The sequence below is a fragment of the Pinus tabuliformis genome, chromosome 7 (assembly GCF_031772625.1).
Source record: "Pinus tabuliformis cultivar Carrire ecotype Pingquan chromosome 7, CPIR1, whole genome shotgun sequence".
In the NCBI taxonomy this organism is placed as follows: domain Eukaryota; kingdom Viridiplantae; phylum Streptophyta; class Pinopsida; order Pinales; family Pinaceae; genus Pinus; species Pinus tabuliformis.
This window is the reverse complement of record NC_142293.1, coordinates 611,971,968-611,993,992: the sequence shown is the minus strand read 5'-3', so window position 1 is coordinate 611,993,992 and position 22,025 is coordinate 611,971,968.

Sequence of the window (22,025 nt, the reverse complement as noted above, 5' to 3'; positions counted from 1 at the left end):
CATGGAGAAGGTTGCAGGGATTGATATGATATTTTAAGAAAAAAATTGTAGGTTGATGAGAGTGGAAATGCAACAATGTCTTGTTGTGGACTTGTGGAATGTCCTACAAGGAAAAAACTAGATGAGAAATTTGAAGTCTTGCAAGCTTCAGTTGTAGGCCTATGAAAACTTGGTAGAATACTTTTGCATCTTATGAAAGGTTTCAATTCTAGAATTTTGTGGGAACTGCAAAGTCTAGTCAGCCTTTTGTAAGTTGTAGAAGCAGAATTTGAGGAAGGATAAAATTGTGAAGGGATATTTGGGAAAAGTTAGGATGTTAAAGTTTCAGTCCTTGCAAGATCTAGGTTGTAGACCAACAAACATCTTGCAAGGATATGTTGTGTCTTGGAAAATATTTGTGAATCCAAAAGTTACAATTTCATTGCAGGTGAATAGAAGAAATTTTAATTTTCAGGTGAGTTATGTAATTCACATATGTAAAAACAACAAACATCATGGGGTAGTTCTAGGACCTATGACAAATATTAGCCTCAAGGGTCATAGAGCTATATAAAATTTGCAACCCCAAGGTCAATAGAGTGGCATAAAGACCATATTTCACAAATGTTGTGAGGCGACTGTGTGGAATGCATTGTCATACTTTGTATTTAACCATTTGTAGTTTTTCGGATCATAAACACATGGGATAATAATCCAAAAGTATGTTTATTTTTGAGACACCATTTGTAGTTTTTCAGATCATAAACACGGGGAATAATAATCCATAAAGCAGCTAACTTTTGAGACACTTTGTAAAAGTTAAAACCTCTTGATTCTCAAGTCACAAGCTAAAAGAACTCATATAACTAAGTTGTGTGTCCAAAGACTAAGTACTTAAAAAATATCTTGGGGTGTTTTGTATCAAAGCTGAAATTGAAGCTACATGACATAATCATACAATAAATTTTGATCAGGTTGTGCTAAATTCAATTGGGTACATTTGAGATATAGACAAACCTTTTGTTCCATCTACGACTTCTCTTCCTAGGTTCATTTTAGGCCTTCGTTTACACCACTTTTCTATCTCTAAAGAAATTCCACCAATGTTTGAAGCACTTGATTAAAACTCAGAATAGAATGGTTGTTCTATCATGTTAAATTGTTGAGTGATTAGCTCATTCTTTGTTGCCTATGCCTAACTTTTCATGGGCATTTGAATGGATCAGTTTGTTTGGATTGGTTGGCTAATTGACTTTTTCTCTCTCTTCTGTGGCCAATGCAGTAATCATTTTCCAGATCTTTGCTCCTCCAATTACTCTGAACTTCAAGGGCCATTGCCTGATTGAAGTTTTTCTTTGTTCTTATTCAAATATTTATGTACAAACTCCTCTCTCATTTCCAACTTCATGTCAATTATTATAAACTTCAATAATCCTTTCTTTAGTGTAGAAATTATTTTCCTTGTAGACATTGTTATCTATTAGTTCCAACTTTATATTAATTTAGATGTTTAATTGAATAACCCTTAGTCTATTTACATTGGTCTCACAAATGGAAATGTCCTGCCAATGTCCTTAAAGTTGTCAAGGAGGCAACCAGATCACTATTAAAAAAAATAAGAGACATAAAAGAACTTCCACAGTCGTGAGCAATATTTGGGTGAAAATTCGGTGTCTTATGAGGATGGAAATAAAAAAGTAATAGACATATAGGCACTTCCATTGGCATGCAAATTATTTGGGTGACAACTAGGTATCTTATGTTCATGGAAATATGTTTTGGCCTTACTCTATTTACTATATTTAATTGAATAACCCTTACTCTATTTACATTGGTCTCACAAATGCCAATGTCCTTGAAGTCATTCAAGGAGGGAACGAGATCACTATAAGAAAAATAAAAAACATGTAACCACTTGTAATGCCATAAGCAATATTTGGGTGACAACATTGTATCTACTGATCATGGAAATATGTTTTAGCCTTGACAGGCCAGCCAATTAAATATATCAAAGAGACCAAATTCTATAGATATAAGACACATTATTTGCAAGGTTCCACTCCAGCTCCTTCGCGGTCTCTTATCACTTCTCCTACTCCATATTTTTTCTAGGATTGTCTTTGGCTTCCATATCAAAATTATTTTTGATCCATGTTATTGATGGGAGTCCAAAGTTTATGAGGTGATAGTAGATTCTTAACCTTCATTTCTCATTTTGACATAATGAAATGGAGAAATTAGATTAGGTGTGGTTCCCCAAGCATTGAATGTAGCAATTGAAGTTGTCCTTGCAAAAATTGTGGGTTGAACATCCTTAATTTTGTTCAACATCATCAAATTTATCCTCCACCAACAGGTAAGGAGGGGTATACACCTTCGCAATTGATGACAAGGTTGGAATTTCCTTAACATCATTTCAAGCCACCTCCATATATGTGATTAGAAAGGAAGTGTAAAAGAATTTTCTACAAAGATAGCCAAATGCTAGAGATACAAAGGGAAGTGGGAGGACCAAGGGCGACTAATAGATTTTTTTAATTGAAAAGTACCCAAACATGGTAATTTGAGATAGAAGCAAAGTTACCAGAATCCTGGTGTGCATATCAGGCTACATACACAAATTGCTCCCATAAGATGGAAACACCACACGTTCAGTGCCTGCACCTGCACACAGTAAAAGGAGGTTGTCATCTTACATAACACCTCTAAATTGTCATTTATTTGTTTTACAACAATGCATATGTGCTTCTCTCAATCACTTCTTTAGCTTCTCTTCTTTATCACATGTCTCCTTCATATGGATATTGATGCATCAATTTCCAATGAGTGACAAAGCACCTATTTTTTTTTTTGTAGATATAACAACAAGACATGAACATCTAAATCTTTTCGAGGAGGCAACCAGATCACTATTAAAAAAATAATAGACATGTAATCACTCTGTTCTTTCTTCCAGTCAGACATGTAACCACTTGCAATGCCATAAGCAATATTTCGGTGGAAACTTTGTATCTAATGATCTTGGAAATATGTTTTAGCCCTGGAAGGCAAACCAATTGCATATATCAAAGAAACAAATATTTGTATATACAAGACACATAATTTGCAATGTTCCACTAAAGCTCCTTTGTGGTCTCTGATCACTTCTCTTGGTTCAGATTTTTTCCAGGATTATATTTGCTTGCCATATCAAAATTAATTTTGATCCATGCTATTGATGGGAGTCCAAACTTTATGAGGTTATAGTAGACTCTTAACCTTAATTTCTCATTTTGACATAATGAAATGGAGGAATTGAACGAGGTGCGGTTGGCCAATCATTGAATGTTGCAATTGTAGTTGTCCTTGAAGAAATTATGGGCCCAACATCCTTAATTTTATTCAACATAATCAAATTTATCCTTCACTAGCAGGCAAAGAGGGGTATACACCTGTGTAGCTGATGACAAGCTTGGAAATTCCTTAACCTCATTGCAAGCCACCTCCATAGATGTGATAAAAAAGGAAGCGTAAAAGAACTTTCTACAAATATAGCCAAATGTTAGAGATACAAAGGGTAGTGGGAGAAGTAAGGGTGAGTAATATAATTTTTTAATTGAAAAGTACCCAAACATGGTGATTTGAGATTAGAAGAAAATCTACCAAAATCCTGGTGTGATGCATATGAGGCCACATACACCCATTTCTCCTATAAGATGGAAACACCACACGTTCAGTGCCTGCACATGCACATAGGAAAAAGGGAGGTTGTCAGCTTACACAACACATTTAATTTCTCATTTATTTGTTTTAAAATATTGCATATGCGCTTCTCTTGATCCCTTCTTTAGCTTCTTTGTTATGAAACCAGCTCACAAAAAGATAGAAAAAATAGATCAACACCTTGGAATTCAGCCTCTTCGAGGGGGCAACCTCCTTTACATTACACAAATGAACAATTCTTGGATGATACAAATGACTAAACCTCCCTTCTATATATACGAGTCTAAGGGGTCACAATATAATCAAATCGACATAGCAGTAATAACATAAGGGCACAACAATATCCATAGCAGGTTTGTATGGGGCACACTAATAACAATATGGGTACAATAGGGGCATAATAATAACAATAAGGGCTACAATGACAATAGTAATGGGGGAATCACTAGTATTATAGGGACCTAACATGCCCCTTTCCTTCCAAAAAACATTGTCCTCAATGCTTGAGTAGTTCTGGATGCTTCTGTATAAAATTCTCATTCTCCCATGTGGAACCTTCAGCGGATAAGTTTTTCCACTTGATGAGCTACTTCGAAATTGATCGATTTTGTATTTGTCGAGTTCTTGTTTCTATGACTACTTCTGGTTCCAATATGATTTTCATTCCTCGTCAAGTTCTGGCAATATTGATTGAACTCGGAACTTGTCACCTATAACCTTCTTTAAACATGAAACATGGAAAACTGGGTGCACTCGAGAAGTTGCAGGAAGCTCCAATTTGTATGCCATAGTACCAATCTTTTGCAACACCTTGTAGGAACCGTAATACTTTGGTGATAATTTATTATCCTTCTTATATTTCTTGAGGGACATTTGTTTATATGGTTGTAGTCATAGGAATACCAATCACCTACATCAAAACTTCTTTCGCTGCAATGTTGATATGCCTGTTGTTTCATTCTATTCTGCGCCAATGTGAGGTTATCCTTTAAGAGTTGGAGAACTTGTTGTTGATGCTCGATGTGATGTTCCACTACTTGAACCTTATAATATTCTCTTAAATATGAAGTGATGGATGGTGGATGATATCCATAAAATGTCATAAATGGGGTCATTTTTGCTATAGTATGGAAGGAAGTGTTATACGACCATTCAGCCATAGGAAACCATTTGACCCATTGTGTATGTTTATCAGTTACAAAGAAACACAGATATCCTTCCAAACATTTGTTTACTATCTCAGTTTTCCCATCAGATTGAGGATTATAAGATGAGTTATGAGCTAACTGAGTACCGAGACAAGAAAATAAATCTGTCCAGAAATTTCCAATGAAAATGGGGTCTCTATCGCTTACAATAATCTTTGTGTTTCCATGTAGCTTTTGAATTGTTTCCATAAATGCAATAGAAACTATACTATATTTATACTTGGTAAGTCTGTTAATTACCACTATGATGACACTCTTTCCTTTGGACTTGGGTAAACCTGTGATAAAATCCATTGAAACCTCCTCCCAATGTTGGCTTGGAATGGACAAAGGTTGTAATAGACCTGGGGTCTTAATTGTTTCAACTTTATTTTGTTGGCAAACCAAAAATTCCACCACAAACTTTTGAATATCTTATTTAAGTCCATCCCAAAAAAATTCCTTCTTAACCCTATGGTAAATTTTTTAAAATCCTGAGTGCCCTCCTACAGGAGAAGTGTGCAATTCCATAAGTATATTTTGTTTGAGTTGGGAATTCTTACATAGGTATAAGCGATATTTGTACCATAAACGAATCATTTTTCCAGCTAAACGTATCAGATGTACTGGGATCTTGTTGTAACTTTTGAATGAGCCACACTTCTTCATCATTCTTCTATTAATCCCTTTTTTCTTTTATCCAATCTAGTTGGATAACGGAAATGGCGCACAACAATGCTTCCCAAGGATAATTTTAGGGGCAAATGTTCGCCCTTTGGCGAAATTAAGGGGTTTTAAATTTTTAGTGGGCGAATATTTTGTATCATAGTACATTTTTACAAATCACCTCAAATAGCCCACCTTATTTTAAGGGAGAGGGTAAAAAAGGTAAATTTAGCCCTTGAAATTAGGACTTACAACCTTCCATTCAACCATTTTCAAGAATAGGTTTTATTTAAGTGAATCCATTCGCCCATTTTCAAGAATAGGTTTTATTTAAGTGAATCCTATGGGCCAAATACCATATTTATAAAAGAGGTATGGTAAATTAATAAAAATATAAATAAATGAGAGGTATGGTAAATAAATAAAACATTTTTTATATTTACTCCATAAGTCACCTTATATACATGTAAGGGTGTAAACAAATAAAAATATAAGTAAAGTGGAGGTATGGTAAATAAATAAAATGTCTTTTTATACTTACTCAAAAGGTATGGTAAATAAATAAAAATATAAATAAACTAGACGTATCGTAAATAAATAAAACCTCTTTTTATATTTAGTCCATAACCCTAGTTCTATTTATGAAGGCTCAAGAAAGAGGTTTTATTTAAGTGAATCCTATGGGCGAAATACCATATTTGTAAAAGAGGTATGGTAAATTAATAAAAATATAAATAAACGAGAGGTATGGTAAACAAATAAAACATTATTTTATATTCACTCCATAAGTCACCTTATATTTACAAACACTCAAAAAATGGGTTATATTTAGGTGAAACCTATGGCCAAAATACTATGGGACAAATACCATGGACTAGATTGTTATTAATACCATGCGAAAAACCATTATTAACCCTAATATTAGAATTAATAAAAATAAAAATGGCACATGGTATTGACCCATGGTATTCACCTGGAATGTAGCCTATTTAAATGGGGGAATTAAACCAGCATGTAGCCTATGCTAAGATTCACTAGGACTTTACAAAGTTTTATTATTTAGTGAAAGACTTGCCAAGATATTACAAGATTTTATAATTGAGTAAAATATTCGCCATGCCTGGTGAGAGATTCGCCGAAAAATTATATATACATATTATATTATTGATTAAATCGCCTTTCATTTTTCGTATATAACATGGAGATTCGCCCATTTATTATATTTATAAATTTAGGGGGGGTTCTTAAAATTTTCCCTGATGCTTCCACATCCTCATACTTTATTGAGAGTTCATTTGCCACAATGTTTTGCTTCCCTTTTTTGTAGATGATTTCAAAGTCATAACCCAACATCTTTATGACCCATTTTTGTTGCTCTTCAGAGGATAATATTTGTTCTAAAATGTAATTAAGACTATCATGATCTGTTTTTACCTTGAAGTGTCTTCCCATTAGGTAGGGTCGCCATTTCTTAAGTGCATGTAGTATTTGCAACATTTCCTTCTCATAAATAGCTTTGTGTAAATACTTTCCTTTGATTGGATGACTTTCGAAAGAAATGGGTCTTTCATCTTGCATTAAAACAGCACCGATTCCATTTCCTGAAGCATCACATTCCACAATAAAAGTTTTTGTGAAGTCCAGCGTAGCTAAGACCGGTGCTTGGCACATTACCTCTTTAAGATGTTCGAAGGCCTTTGTTGCTTCTGGAGTCCATGAAAATGCATCTTTCTTCAATAATGTTGTTAGAGGTGTTGCGATTCTCCCATAATTCTTAACAAGCTTGCGATAATACCCTATCCCCCCAAGAAATCCTCACAGATGCTTTATGGATGTGGGGATTTTCCATTCGTTAATGGCTTTCATTTTGCTATGGTCTACCTTAACACCTTCATGAGATACAATATGAACCACATATTCCACCTCTTGTACTCCAAATAAACATTTGGAGATTTTTGCATATAATTGTTTCTCCTCCAATAGTTTGAGCAGCCTGTCAACATGTTGAACATGATCCTTCCAAGACTTGTTGTAGATTAGTATATCATCAAAAAATACTAACACAAATTTTCTAAGGAAGGGTTTGAAAATGGAATTCATCAAACCTTGAAATGTAGAAGGTGCATTGGTAATGCCAAAAGGCATGACCAAAAATTCATAATGACCCTAATTAGTTCTAAATGTTGTTTTCAGAATATCTTGAAGTCTTCATTTTGAATTGATGATATCCAGAATGAAGATCCAACTTGGTGAAGTAAATTGATCCATGTAATTCTTCCAATAATTCATTAATGACAGGAATGGGAAAATTATCTTTAATAGTGAGCTTGTTGAGCTCCCTATAATCCGGACACATGCGCCATGATCCATCCTTCTTGTACACCAATACTACTGGAGAAGAAAAAGAGCTTTGACTAGGTTGAATTATACCAGCCTCTAGCATTTCTGCAACCATACATTCAATTTCACTCTTTTGGGCATGGGGATATCTGTACGGCTTGATGTTTGGAGGAACACTTCCTGGAATCAAATGAATAGCATGATCATGATCACGAATAGGTGGGAGGCCTTTGGGAGTCTCAAATACCTTGGAATGATTGTCCGAGGCATTTTGGAGATCTAGATAAATAGATGATTTCGATGTGGGAACCTCTAGCGAACATAATTGTGCAATTATGCCTCATTGTTCATTCTTTAGAAGCTTTTTCATACCATGAGAGCTAATTATCTTTCCCAGTTTCCCTACAATACCCCTTAATTCAACTTCCTTTCCTTCTGCATGAAATTTCATGCAAATTTCTTAAAATTAAAACTTATTATACCCAAGGATTGTAGCCATTGGACTTCTAGTACAACATCAGCACCACCCATTGGAATGGAAAGCATTGGGCTATTCAGTACATATTCTCCCATGGCTAGCTTGATATTATGGCACTTACCAGAGCGATTTATGGTTCCTTTACTTGCAACCATCACCTGACACTCTAATGCTGGATATAGGAAGTAATTCAATTCCTTGGCTATCTTACAATGAATAAAATTATGGGTACTTCCTGAATCAATCAACACTATTACCTTTTTCTTCTTGATATGTCCTTCTATATTGATAGTTTGAGGAGTGGTAATTCCAAACAATGCACTACAAGATATGGTCATATTCATTTCTTCTTTATCTAGGGTTTGTTCCTGGACTATATCCTCTTCTTTTGACATTTCTTGTTCCTTGTATTCCTCCTCTTCACAATCTACGTAGAATAATTTCTTCTCAGCAAACTTATGAAGTTTAGTGTATTTAGTATCACAACTATAACAAAGCCCTTTCGATATTTTTTCTTCCAATTTTTGTGGTGTCAACCTTGTAGGTTTTGGAAGGCTATGGGGAACAACACTTCCATATTTATAGTTGTGAGTGGTAGGCTTCCTAGTTGCCATAATTTTTCTTTCCATTTTTCTTGCTAACCTGAATGCCTTCTCCAATGAATCAGGTTCCCAAAGGCAAACCTCATGTTGGATATTAGCCTTTAAAGTACCTATGAACACATCAATCCTATGCTCCTCTGGAATATTTTTTACCCTTATGTTCAATTTTTGGAAGTCCTCAATGTGCTCATTCATTGAACCCTTTTGTTTGATATTTATCAATTGGATAAAAAAGGTGTTTATTTTTGTATCCTCATAATGTGCTATCATTTCTTATATAAAAATTGCCCAAGTGAGAATTTGTTTATGATAGAAAAGCCATCGATACCATACAAACTCATTTGTTTCCAAATATAAAGTTGCAATACGTACCTTTTGTGTGTTTTGCACATTATGGAGATCGAAAAATTGCTCCATTTGAAGTATCCATGTTCCGGGATCCTTGCCATCAAACTTCCTCATATCAATTTTTGGAACATGGTGGGTCTTTAATCCAACATTAGAGTCTATGAAATCATGATTAATATTTCTTTTGTTCTCATCATGAGTTTCCTTTACTACCCTTTCACCATTAGAAACCATTTCTTGTAGCAACTTATTCAAATTTATCTTCAATTCCTCCATTTTAGCATCCATGCCATTCATCTTAGTGTCCATGCCATTCATCTTAGCTTCCACATCATCCATTTGAACCTGCACATAATTCATATTAGATTTCATGCCATTTGTCTTGCCTTCAGTTACCTTTTTTGAGAGTGAAATTTGTTGTACTTGATCTTTTAATTTTGATATATCATGTTGCATTTCTTCCCCTTCTTCATGAGTCATGCTAGAGCTTTTAGGTCGCTTACTAGGTGTTTCCATTTTCTTTCTTTGGGGAATCAATTAATGTTAATAATTCTTCACTATTCCCTCTGAATTCCTTCAAACTAATTTTTCAAACCAATCTTATGCAAAAAATTTAAAAAAACTACACACCTTTTTTTCACTTTGTAAGAGCTCGATAATGAATCTATTTTATCTTAGTAACTATGGACCTTGAATATCTGAAATTCCATCCTGCAGTAGCTCTTTGAGTTCCCTTTCTAACCTCGCAAGTCAGATCAAGATTGGATTCTCCAAGGAAGAGTTATGCCAAATCTCCCACGGTTACCTGATTATAGCCTAGTTCAGTAGAGCAAACTTGTACGAAGTGCCACGTGTCATTGTTTTGACCTTAGCACCTGAAACTGATATACGGAAAACTACAGGTTGTCCTATTTTTGAAACATCTTACAAAATTTCAATATGATGCTCAAAACAAAAGTTATGATGATTTTTCTCAGGTCACTTGTTTGGAATGTAATTCAGGATTCTGCCAAAACCCTAGCTTCCTCAGATCATATCTCCGAAAATATAGCGAGATAAGCTTTGAAATTCAGACCCCAAGTTTAGAACGATTTCAGCTCAAATGTGTTTTTTTTTTTAGCTTTTGAAACATCACAGAACAAAAGTTATAGCGAAAATTCCACAATTTCCTATTTGGAGCAGTGAAACCCTAGAATCCAAAACTCTGATACCAAATGTTATGAAACTAGCTCATAAAAAGATAGAAAAGATAGATCAACGCCTTAGAATTTAGCCTCTTTAAGGGGGAAACCTCCTTTACATTACACAAATAAACAATTCTTGGATGATACAAATGAGTAAATCTCCCTTCTATATATAGGAGTCTAAGGGGTCACAATATAATCAAGTCAACATAACAGTAATAACATAAGGGCACAACAATAACAATAGTGAGTTTCTATGGGGAACACTAATAACACTATGGGGAAAATAGGGGCACAATAATAACAATAAGGGCTACAATGACAATAGTAATGGGGGAAGAACTAGTGTTATAGGGACCTAACATTCTCTTCCTTATCACATGTCTCCTTCATATGGACCTTCATATGGATATTGATACATCAATTTCCATTTTCTATAAAAAAACAAGCCTTATAGAGAAAGAGAGTCCAATGAGTGACAAGGCACCTATTATTTTTTCTTCAAATATAACAACACATGAACATCTAAAGCTTGTGAAGGAGGCAACTAAATCACTATTAAAAAATAACATACGTGTAACCACTTCGTTCTTTCTTCCAGTCAAACATGTAACCACCTGCAATGCCATAAGATATATTTGGGTGAAAAATATGTATCTAATGATCTGGGAAATATGTTTTAGCCTTGGTAGACTAGCCAATTGAATATATCAAAGAAACAAAAGTCTATATATATAAGACACATTCTCACACCTGAAGAAACATCCACTTCCTGAGTTCTGTTCTGAAGAGGCCAATCGGCCTCATCTGATCTGTCAAGAAAATGAGGAGGTTGTTGTTCTACCATATACTCCATTCCCTATGAGTGTTGGTGTAAGCTTGTTGTCTACAAATCATTGGATGAAAAGGCACTGACCTTATTGACCCATCAGAATGATGACCTTCAGAAACTGGTACCCCTTCATACATGGCCTGAGTCTGTAGAACACTATCAGAATGCACATGTGGCACTACTCATTGTTGAATGCATGACTCATCTAAACGTGACACCTAATCATGAGGTATTTTCTGCTGGGGCAATCACTTCCAGAAAATATTTCTGTCATGTCACTTTCTAAATTGGAGACATTAAGTGCCTACTCTATTCCTTTGAGAAAGCTTTGTATTGTTTGAACTGACTAAAATAAAAATTAATTGAGGATTGGAAGTATCAACGTCACATTCAAAATTAATAATAATGGTTTGTTGTATTGAAAACCCTAAGTCTTAGTAGGATTCAGTCCTTCAACGATCATATGATTTGAACATTTATGGTTACAGTGATTGTAATTGTCCTTGGGGTTTAACTTTTTGTTGTGAACTTAGTTTGTTTAACCTTGTTGTAATTTAGAGTGCAAGTAAATGCCAATATTTGTGCATTTTCCAACAAATTGGTGTTAGAAACTATAACACCATAGTCATTAAACATGTCACTTCCAATCCAGGAACTCCAATGATGCCTAATAGAGTCATAAAGACCTTTATTTTCTCACATTTTAATGAGAACCATAAGCCACGACCAACCATTGAAAGGAACTTTGGGCTACTATACCCGGATGGTTCAAAAGTATATGATGTATATTTAAGTTATGGTTGGTGTGCATCTCCTCCTCCACCATATTTTCCTCTTGAAAGCCCATCACCTAGCCTAATTTCTTTAATCTAGGGACAACCAAAAGGTTCAAGGGGAGGCCTTGGTAGTGGTGTTTATTGCATTACCAAACTAAGTTCTAATCCATTTGTTCTTCAATTGTCTTTGGATTTTTATTGTGGGATGGGCTGTGCAGATTGTGCTTCACTTCATCAGGGTGGACTTTGTTATTTTCCTAGCATATACATGCTCAAAGGGGCTCAATAATGTTACAATATACATCCCCTTAAAAAAAATTGAGTTGCCACTTCTGTTGTTTCAAAGGTGATGAGCAAGAGGCATGTTCGATTCAAAGGGAGCTGAATCTAGGCTACCCATTTGCCCCATTGCCTCTTCCAAACTCGTCGGTAGTGTTTTCTCATGGCGTGACGAGCTACATCTGGACTCTAATTTCACCTTTACATGCCTTCCCTGATGCTTGAGAATGAGAATGGTGTTGGCAATAAATGCTATCCATGTTCATTTAATGTCATCTTTTGGCATTTAAGGTGTGTAATAAAGTAAAAAGTTTAGTGAAGGACATTTTATAAAATATTTAAATTTAAAATTTAAAATTGGAAAGACATATTATATTATATTTTTATTAGGTATGGTTAGGGTGGGTTATATTCATTATAGTTTAAATAGGATATAATGAAATTATATGTTTACATAATTTTTCAAAAAAAATTAATTGAAGAATATTTTTATTTTACAGGGACAATATATAAAATTTAATAACAAGATTAAATATTGGAAATTATTATAATATTATGGTGCAATTGATATTCCAATGAGTGACAAAGAAACCCATGAAAAATTAAATCTTTATAGCTTGGATGGTGGTCTTGAAACAAATATTGGAAAGTATTATGAGTTAAATGAATCATTGAGATGGTGCTCTTGAGATAGATATTGGAAAGTATTATGGGTTAAATGGATCATTGAGAACATTATGAACCCATGGATCAACTACACCCATTGTTTGCCAACGACCATTTTTAAAGGAAATCCTCAATTGATATATTGTAATGATAGAGAATTCATAACTGACAAGTATGCACCTCTCTCCCCCTCCAAGCCAGGATGAGAATATGGGTGGGTGATTAACACATAGTTGAGAACATGGGTGCCATACATGAAATTATGTTAAATTTGGTTCCCTACATGGAATTAAGTTTTAGTTTTACCAAAGGTTTTCAAGAGTAGTTTTGATTATTAAGTGCAGCTTTATTTTTCTCCAAATGTTGCATCTGAAATTTTCACTATCATTACTACTCTTTCCTACGCCACTGCCTTATGTCATCCATTTGTAACATTTGGTGCAATTTCTAGTTTTCATTCTAAATAAATTATGCACTAAACATCATAGGAACTATCCCAATGCTTTACCCTATGCCCAATGGGTACACTAAGTTGCTCCTAAGGCTACATTAAGAACTTCCCCTCATTACCTATTTTAATATAAGGGGGAATCCCAACTTTTAATATTTTTCTCTCTTTCCTATAGCTATCCTAATATTCACAAGATTAGGTTATCCATCCCTTCAAAATCAAATTAAAACTTTGTTAAAGTTGAAAGAAGAAATACAAAAGGCCAAAAAAAATTTGTTGATAGTGAAGATATTGTTAGAAGTTGGTTTGACATGGGTTTGAAAAGCATTCGTAAGGACATAAATAATTCCAATTTCATATTAGATACCTTAATTTTAAATAAGACAAATTAAATGAATGTAAAAGGAAACACGTGAAATTTCAATAATTATGAGTCCATTAATTTATTTTGCCTCTCAATGGTTAAAAAAATAGTTTCATTTTAAATTTAACTCCACATCACTCTCTTCACACATTTGTTCCAAATCATCTTGTGGTAAGGTGTGGAGTGTTAACCCAAAACATTGGTCATTTCAAGATATCTCACATATTCTATCTCTAAAAATATCACAAGCCTATTTCTAAAAGTTAAAAAGTTGGGCTTGACACATATTCAATACTAAATATGGAGAAAGAGACACAAATCTTCTTTTTAAATAGCTAAATCTTGAAAAGTTACTTTCATTACTATCTCTACCTAAAAAAAATTAGTTTCTTTCAATTATTCTCTTTTTATAGTTTTAATTTAATTTTCTTGATATTTATTTAGTTATACTATTTTCTATATTTTCTTATAATAGTATTTTCCCTTTTTCATTTTGAATAATCTATTTATATATTTTAAAAATATGTTTCATCTTATATTATTCATTGACATATTTTATTTTGGTATCAACTTTGTTGAATATCTAAATTCATGGTGTATGTAACAAATCCTTGTAACATCTATTAAAATGTCGATGAAATAATGGCTATGAGAGACATAATTTTATCATATATTTATTAAATTGCTTCAACAATTCATTTAGAGTTGGAACATAAATCTTCATAGGTGTTTGACCCCTTGAAAGCTAAGGCTAAATTTGACTAGTGATGAATATCTAATTCTTTGAGAAGATTCACTAATAAATAATAATACATTATTTTATCCTATAGAAGGAGCCCAAACAAATATCGGCCAAAACATTTCTAAGGGATACTTTTACTAACCATACTTAGCTAATTAATTTTGATAGACATGTATGATCCCCATCTATTTAATGAAATTCTTTCCTCTCTCATCTATCCATAATTAACTAAAATATAAAGCAAGCACGAGGTAAGAAGTACGTATTGTAAGGGAATACATGTATGTATTTGCTAAGGCTATGACATGGTAATGGACAAGGTTTTGTGATATTGGTTGATGTCGTGAAGGTTATCAATACTCATGAGCATTAGAGAAACCCAATGAGAATTTGATAAGTTAGTTAAAAAAATATTAAATAAAAAAACTTAATCTAATGAGCCCTATAATTATAGATAAAATATAAATCTTTGTGTCACATTATAAATGAACTAACTATATTGAGATTTACCAATTAAATCAATTAGTGATTTATTGAAGGGAGCATAATTTGAAAAGTATCCATTACCAATCCACATCTTTATGGAATACCACTCCAAAAGTGAAATCAGTTTTATCATGATATCATTAATTTCTTTATTCTCTAATCTTATAGATTCGACAATTTATTTTCTAGATATTTAACATGGTCTTTAAGTGCATTGTTATGTGTTGAGCTCTTAACGACTTATCTAAAATTCTAAATTTTAGGAACCCTCATAAACATTTAATGGTCTGTAAGTTGAGCTTTAATGATTTTATAAGTTTTTAAAATTGGTCCAATAAATATGAGTATTTGATTCATGGATTTTTAATTTCTCTCAAAGAAATCTTTAAAATATTTTTTCATATTTTTATAAAATTTATATTTTCTTATTTTTCATTTTTACTCTTCTTTTAAAATTCCAGGTTTCCCTTGAAAATCTTTAAAAATTAAATTTTAAATTTTAAAAAATATTTTAATCCTTTTTTAACTAATTGTTTATTTTAACTATTTTATAATATTTAATTGTGATCTTTTCTTAAAAATTACTTTTAATATTTTTCTAAATAATTACTTTTAATATTTTTCTAAAAAATTACTTTTACAACTTACTATAAACTTTAGAATATTAAAAAATGCCCATATTAAAAGAAAAAATCAAAATTATCAAAATATTATTTGAATTATAGCTTTCAAAACTTATATTTACTAATTTTAAAAGTATTTCATAATATTATTTATTAAAAAATTTACACATTTCCTAAATTCAAACTTTCCTAAGATCTATATTTGGAAGGAACACGTCTCCTTCCCCCAAAAAAAATCAAAATTTAAGAATTTCGATCCACCTTGAAGTGATCATGACTATTCCAATATCCCTTTGAATTTTTTCATCAAATGAATTATCATTTTAGAGGGTTTTGGTTTTTTTTTTTTTTTTTTTTTTAAATATTGTTGAAACAATCGAGAATTTCCATGGATCTAATTCTATTATAACATCTTAAAATTCTCAAATTCATGAACGTTTACTTAAGCTTTTGAAGACATAGTAAAATGAGGGATTTTAAACTTTTGAACATGATTCATCAAATATACTCCCTCAAAGACATAAGAAATATGAAAACGCTCCAGAGATTTACAGGCTTTGAACAAAGTTTCGATTCTTTTTGACATTCTTAAATTATCTCTCGAGCGGTAACATTCCAAGAAAGAAGGAAAAGAGAAGGCTTCGAGAGGATTTCAAAATTTGCATTTAACGTCGAATGACCCCAAGGAAAACTCATTGTCACCATCAAATTCATATATCATTTGCATTATGAATTTCTCCTCCCGTGATCTCTGAAATCTTCGACGTTCAATTCGAAAAGACCTTCACGTCAATGTGTAATCATTGCACTAGTGGGAGATTCAGTTGTAATCTGGTTTTTCATGTTTGGATTGAAAAAGAAAAACAGGCTCATTATTTCCATTATATCAATCAAAAGCCATTCATCAAGAGAAGGTCAATATTCTTATATACATTTCTATTCTAGTATCACCAATTAGCTTTTTTAGTTTGACAAATATAAGAACCTCACTTGTGATGATCCTGGAAAATGTAAATATTGGAATTTTACTGTAGTAAGAGATAGAGTTGAAACACTGTTTTTTTTTTTTAAACTCTAACCATATTATTTTATTGTGAATTAAATATATATTGGAAAAAATATATACTTCTTGAAATGCTGGCAACCTCTGAAAGGAGGATTTGAAGAAGAAATCAGTTATGAAAACTGCATGAAACTACCCTCACTAACGGAAAAGGCCTCCAGGGGAAAAAGGGGGTAGAGACAAAAATTCTGTGTTGGAGGGACAGACAGAAGTAGAAGGAAAAAGAAAGCTGGTTAAGTCTGGTAAGGACCAGATAACCAGGCACAAGGTGCTTGTATCTTGTTGAGGGCTGTAGGCCTACAAGATAGCTCGGGGGGAGATTCCAGTCTTAGCGATGGATCTCATGGTTGGGACGACAAGAGCAAACATGGATTGCAGGTGAACTTCTGAAGCATATATACAAATCTAGCGAACTAGGTACGCAATAGTATTTGAAGAAAAATTAGTTCTACAATGATTGTAGACAATACTGTTAGCTAAAATCACAGTAGTTGGCAGTGAAGACCCATTGCATTATAAAAATCCCACATCGATATTATGTTGCTGTAATATATTTGATTCAGGCAAATATTACTGATTTAATGCCAGATAATTGTTAAAGGGAAAACCTGATATGCTAATCGTAGTTTCAAAAAATATATATATATATAAAACAATGAGTTGGGACTAGAGGCACTGTGGAGGTTATCCGAACAGTTAGTGCATTAAAAGAATGATAGGTTATCTTTAATTACTTGAGTTTATCCATTATTAAAAAGAAGAAATGTTAAAGGCCTCGAGCTATTTTATACTGCCAGCCAGGGTTATCAGAACTGTAATATGAATACCCACTGGACAAATCATTTAAACGTACAGTGTGATCATATTTTAGAGTTTAGAAGCTATACGAATCTGTGGTAGCAAGAAAGTTAGCCTAAAACTGTGAAAAAATTACATATAACCAAATGATACCGAAAGAGGTAAATATTACGAAACAGGTTGCTTAAACTGTGAAACAATTACATGTAACCGAAAGATACTGAAGAAGTAAATATTACGAGAACGATTAACTTAAGAAAAGATACCAGAGGAATACGAACCAAATCTACACTCCGTAGTATTCCATTCAAAGGACAAAAAAATGCAACCACAGAAACTACTCTAACCGTGGCCCTGGACACGACAGCGGAAGTGTTTACATGTACGTACATACATTCAAACCAAGTAAGCATATATACTCAGTAACGATCTTAACATTTCCATTATAAATTAAGCTCGTTAACAGTAAATACCAATATGCTGGTAATACAGAGTTCCATAACTATGTAAAGGAGCGTTTAAACAAAAATGAGCAGCAAGGAAATAACAAATGTCCTACCCTTCTCGAGGACAATAGCAAAATGTTGTAGCTGGAAAACCAGAGAATACATACCATCCACAGGACAAAATTTAACAGCTAACCGATTCAGAATGGCAGGCCAATAATATCGGGCTGAGCATACTGAAACACAAGCGGCATGCTATTAAAATTATCCGAGGAAAAACCAGAAGTGAACCAACAATTACAGAGCAAGTTTTTATTAAAATGATGAAACTGGAAGTACAAATGAAATATATTCATCAAATATAAATAAAACACCCTTTGAACAGAGGGGTCTATATTCAGCGGCCAGTTCAACAGTGGCCCTTATCATTTACTCATAAATAGTTGCATCTGGATGACTAAACATAGAAAAACAAGGTTGCCTTCAAATAACTCAATCGCTGTACAAGGTTAAGGCTTATCCCGCGCAAGGGAACCGACTGTTCCTCATAACCCAATAGGGTAAGCCGGGAACACAAAAACTTGGGAATACGAGAACACATGCAAATCATGAGGATCCTACTCTGGAAATCCTCGCTCGGATTATAGAAAGCAGGAAGCTAGTCAACATAAGAAAAAGAGAAGAAGACAAGCATGTATGAATCATAGCCGACTCAGGCACATCAAGGAAAAACCCCAGCTATCGCACCAGGACCTTACGGCCGATTTGCACACCTGGCACGCGGCGGAGAAGGTCGAAACGTTGAAGTCCCGTCAATTCGCAAGCAGAAAGGTTGCATCGCTATAACCCTTACCTTCATACGACAAATAACAAGAGACAAACTGTTAACAGATGCATGCAAAACCAGCAGTGGAACTCATGAGAAACGAATGCAAAACTAATACTGAAACCCGGAAGAAGGAAATATCATATAGCGAAAAACTGTGTCTAATTTCTAAAAAAAAATACATTACCTGCACGGTGACTCCGGGAATTAAGCATAAATTCTCTGAGCTGTTGATGAAGCCCTGGAGGAGGCGAGAAATGGAAACGAGTCCAAAGAGTAAAGAGACAAGTGAAATCCGAAAGCCATTCCAGTACCAAATGAGCCGCGAGAGAAACTCCAAAGGTTTATGAAGAGCTCTCAAACCCTTAGACGGATTCCCGCCCTCAGATCTGAGTCATTAGATCTCCACCGTAGAAAAGGAGCGGGAACCCAAGGCGTGAAGGCCGAGGGTACGAAGAACGGTGAGTCACATGGCCAAACAGGTGAGCCAGGCCACCTGTGCTGGGGTATTAAACAGCTGCCATGAAATCTTAAATGCCACCAACAACTCATCGCCGGAAAAGTTACCGGTCGGACAATGCATACATTTCGATTGCCGATTAAATACACATGTAACCCATGCAAACGAGCCGAACCGTGAACCAATTAACCATATAGTTTGTCAGGAAATAAAATATGTCCAAGTTATATCAACTCCGAACGGCTATAAGCAATGATAAACTATGTGCAATAGTAGTTATGTTAAAGGGGTTTATGTAAGGGTGTCATAATCTACCATTAAAAAAAAATTACTTTTATGTATTGTGGAAGGTTCGTGACAAATTGGTATCAGTGCATGGTTGCAATACTATGGCCTCTGGAATAGCATGTTTAAAAATGTACAGATAACCATCTCGTACATTTGTAAGATAGAGAACTAATTAAACTAACTCCTTTTCTTGTTCCATTTGTAGGGGTCGGACACAAGGAAGTAACAGTTAATAGGCAATAGACAAAAAACAGTGAATATGCAGAGAGCTGGCAGCGCTTCGCATAGATCGATGGCAGGTCAGGAACCTGAAGTAAATCCTGGGGACAACCCAGAGTTGTGGGTACAGCTTGGCGAGGAGACACGTAGCACAAACCTTGCAATACTAGAGACTGTCCAGGAACTGAAGAATGAGATGGCACGTTTACGAGAGGATAATGCACGACTGATGGTGGAACAAGAAAGAATTTTGAAGAGTTTGTCGGATAGGTAGAACCCACCACTAGCTAATCCCAGTTTGGAACAACAGAGGATGACAGAAGAACGAAACTATCAAACTGAACCTGAAAACTCAGAAGAAAAGGAGGACCATTCTGATAATGTACTCGAACAACAGACTTCAAAATGTCAGAGAGTGGATCTGTAGGGAGAATTTCGAAAAATTAAACCTCCACATTTTGATGGGGACAGGAAGAAGCGGCTGAAGCATGGTTAATTAACATGAACAAATATTTTCAGTTGTATGAATATGACCACAACCTGAAGGCACGATTGGCCATCTTCTAGTTACAAGGTAAAGCAACCCTGTGGTGGGAGGAAGTTAAGATCATCAAGGGGTAAGCGAACAGACCATAACATGGGAAAAGTTTCAGAAATACTTCAAAGAAAGATATCTGACCGAGCGCTTCTACGATGAAAAAGCAAGGGAATTCCATAATTTACGGTTGGGACAGCAGACTATGGACGAGTTTATCAACCGTTTTATCTCCCTGCTTCGCTATGTGCCCTATATTAAGGAAGAGAAAGCCAAGGTGCAAAGATTTGTTAGCAGTTTACCTCTATATATAAGAGAAAGGATCGAGTTTGACAATCCTAGGACGATTGATGAAGCTATCTGCAAGGCTAGAATCTGTTACCAGCAGAATAAACAGAGAGGAGATGCTCCAAATAAAAGATGGAATGAAAGAAGAGGTAACAAAACAGTTGGGAATAGTAAAGGAAGTCGCAGCAATGGTAGCAAGGGAGCTGGCAAAGGGCAGAACAGTAGAACTGTATCAAGAGGGTCACTCAAGGCTAGGACAACCAGTGAGTCTAGAGTGAGTGAACAGCCTACTAGGCAGGAGGGCGAGGAATGGCCAGACCTCCAGTTTAATGTTGGGGCTGTGGGGAACCACGCTACGTCAAAAACTGCCCGCAGTGAAAGGGTACTGATCAGATATCTCAGATTCACGAAGCATCGACCGTTGAGGATGTGGGACGTAGCGTACCAAGGATTAATGCAGCCCTGGATGATCGTCAAGTGGAATACCAGCCGACTATGGTGGAATTTGAAGGTAAAATTTCGAATCTTTCTATAGCTGTTCTCATTGATCCAGGAGCTACTTTAAGTTATATTAGCCCAAAGATAGTAGAACAGTGTAAGTTACAATCTGAAAAATTCAAGAATCCATGGCTGGTACAGCTAACTACGGGGGCCAAGAGACGGGTCTTGGCAAAAATTAATAATTGCTCTTTAACCGTAGCAGGACAGCCAGTAGTAGCAGATCTGAATGTACTTCCTTTGGGTTCATATGACGTTCTGATTGGGATGGATTGGCTGGAAAAACATTGGTCACTAGTAAACTGCAAGACGAAAACCATTTACTGCAACGATGACTTTGGAGAGAAACAGGAAATGCAAGGGATCAAGCGCCCTGTGCAGATCCGGTCGATCACGGCATCCCAACTAGCTAAATGTATCAAGAAAAAATGTCAAAGTTATGCCATTCAGGTAGGCTATGCAAATCAAAAGGATAAAACAGCCACGTTGGAAAACATTCCCGTAATACAAGAATTTGCGGATGTTTTTCCAGAGGAGATACCCGGGCTGCCACCTAAAAGAGATATAGACTTTACCATCGAATTGACACCGGGGGCAGTACCAGTGTCGCGGGCACCTTATAGAATGAGCGTACCTGAATTAACAGAATTAAAAATGCAACTGCAAGAGCTGCTAGACAAGAATTATATTCGCCCCAATGTATTACCGTGGGGATCCCCAGTGTTATTTGTCAAGAAAAAAGATGGAACTCTTCGACTGTGCATAGACTATCGTCAGCTGAACAAGCTCACGATAAAAAATAAATATCCATTACCTCGGATTGATGAACTTTTCGATCAAGTGAAGGGGGCAACAGTGTTCTCTAAGATTGATCTGCAATCCAGTTATCACCAGATTAG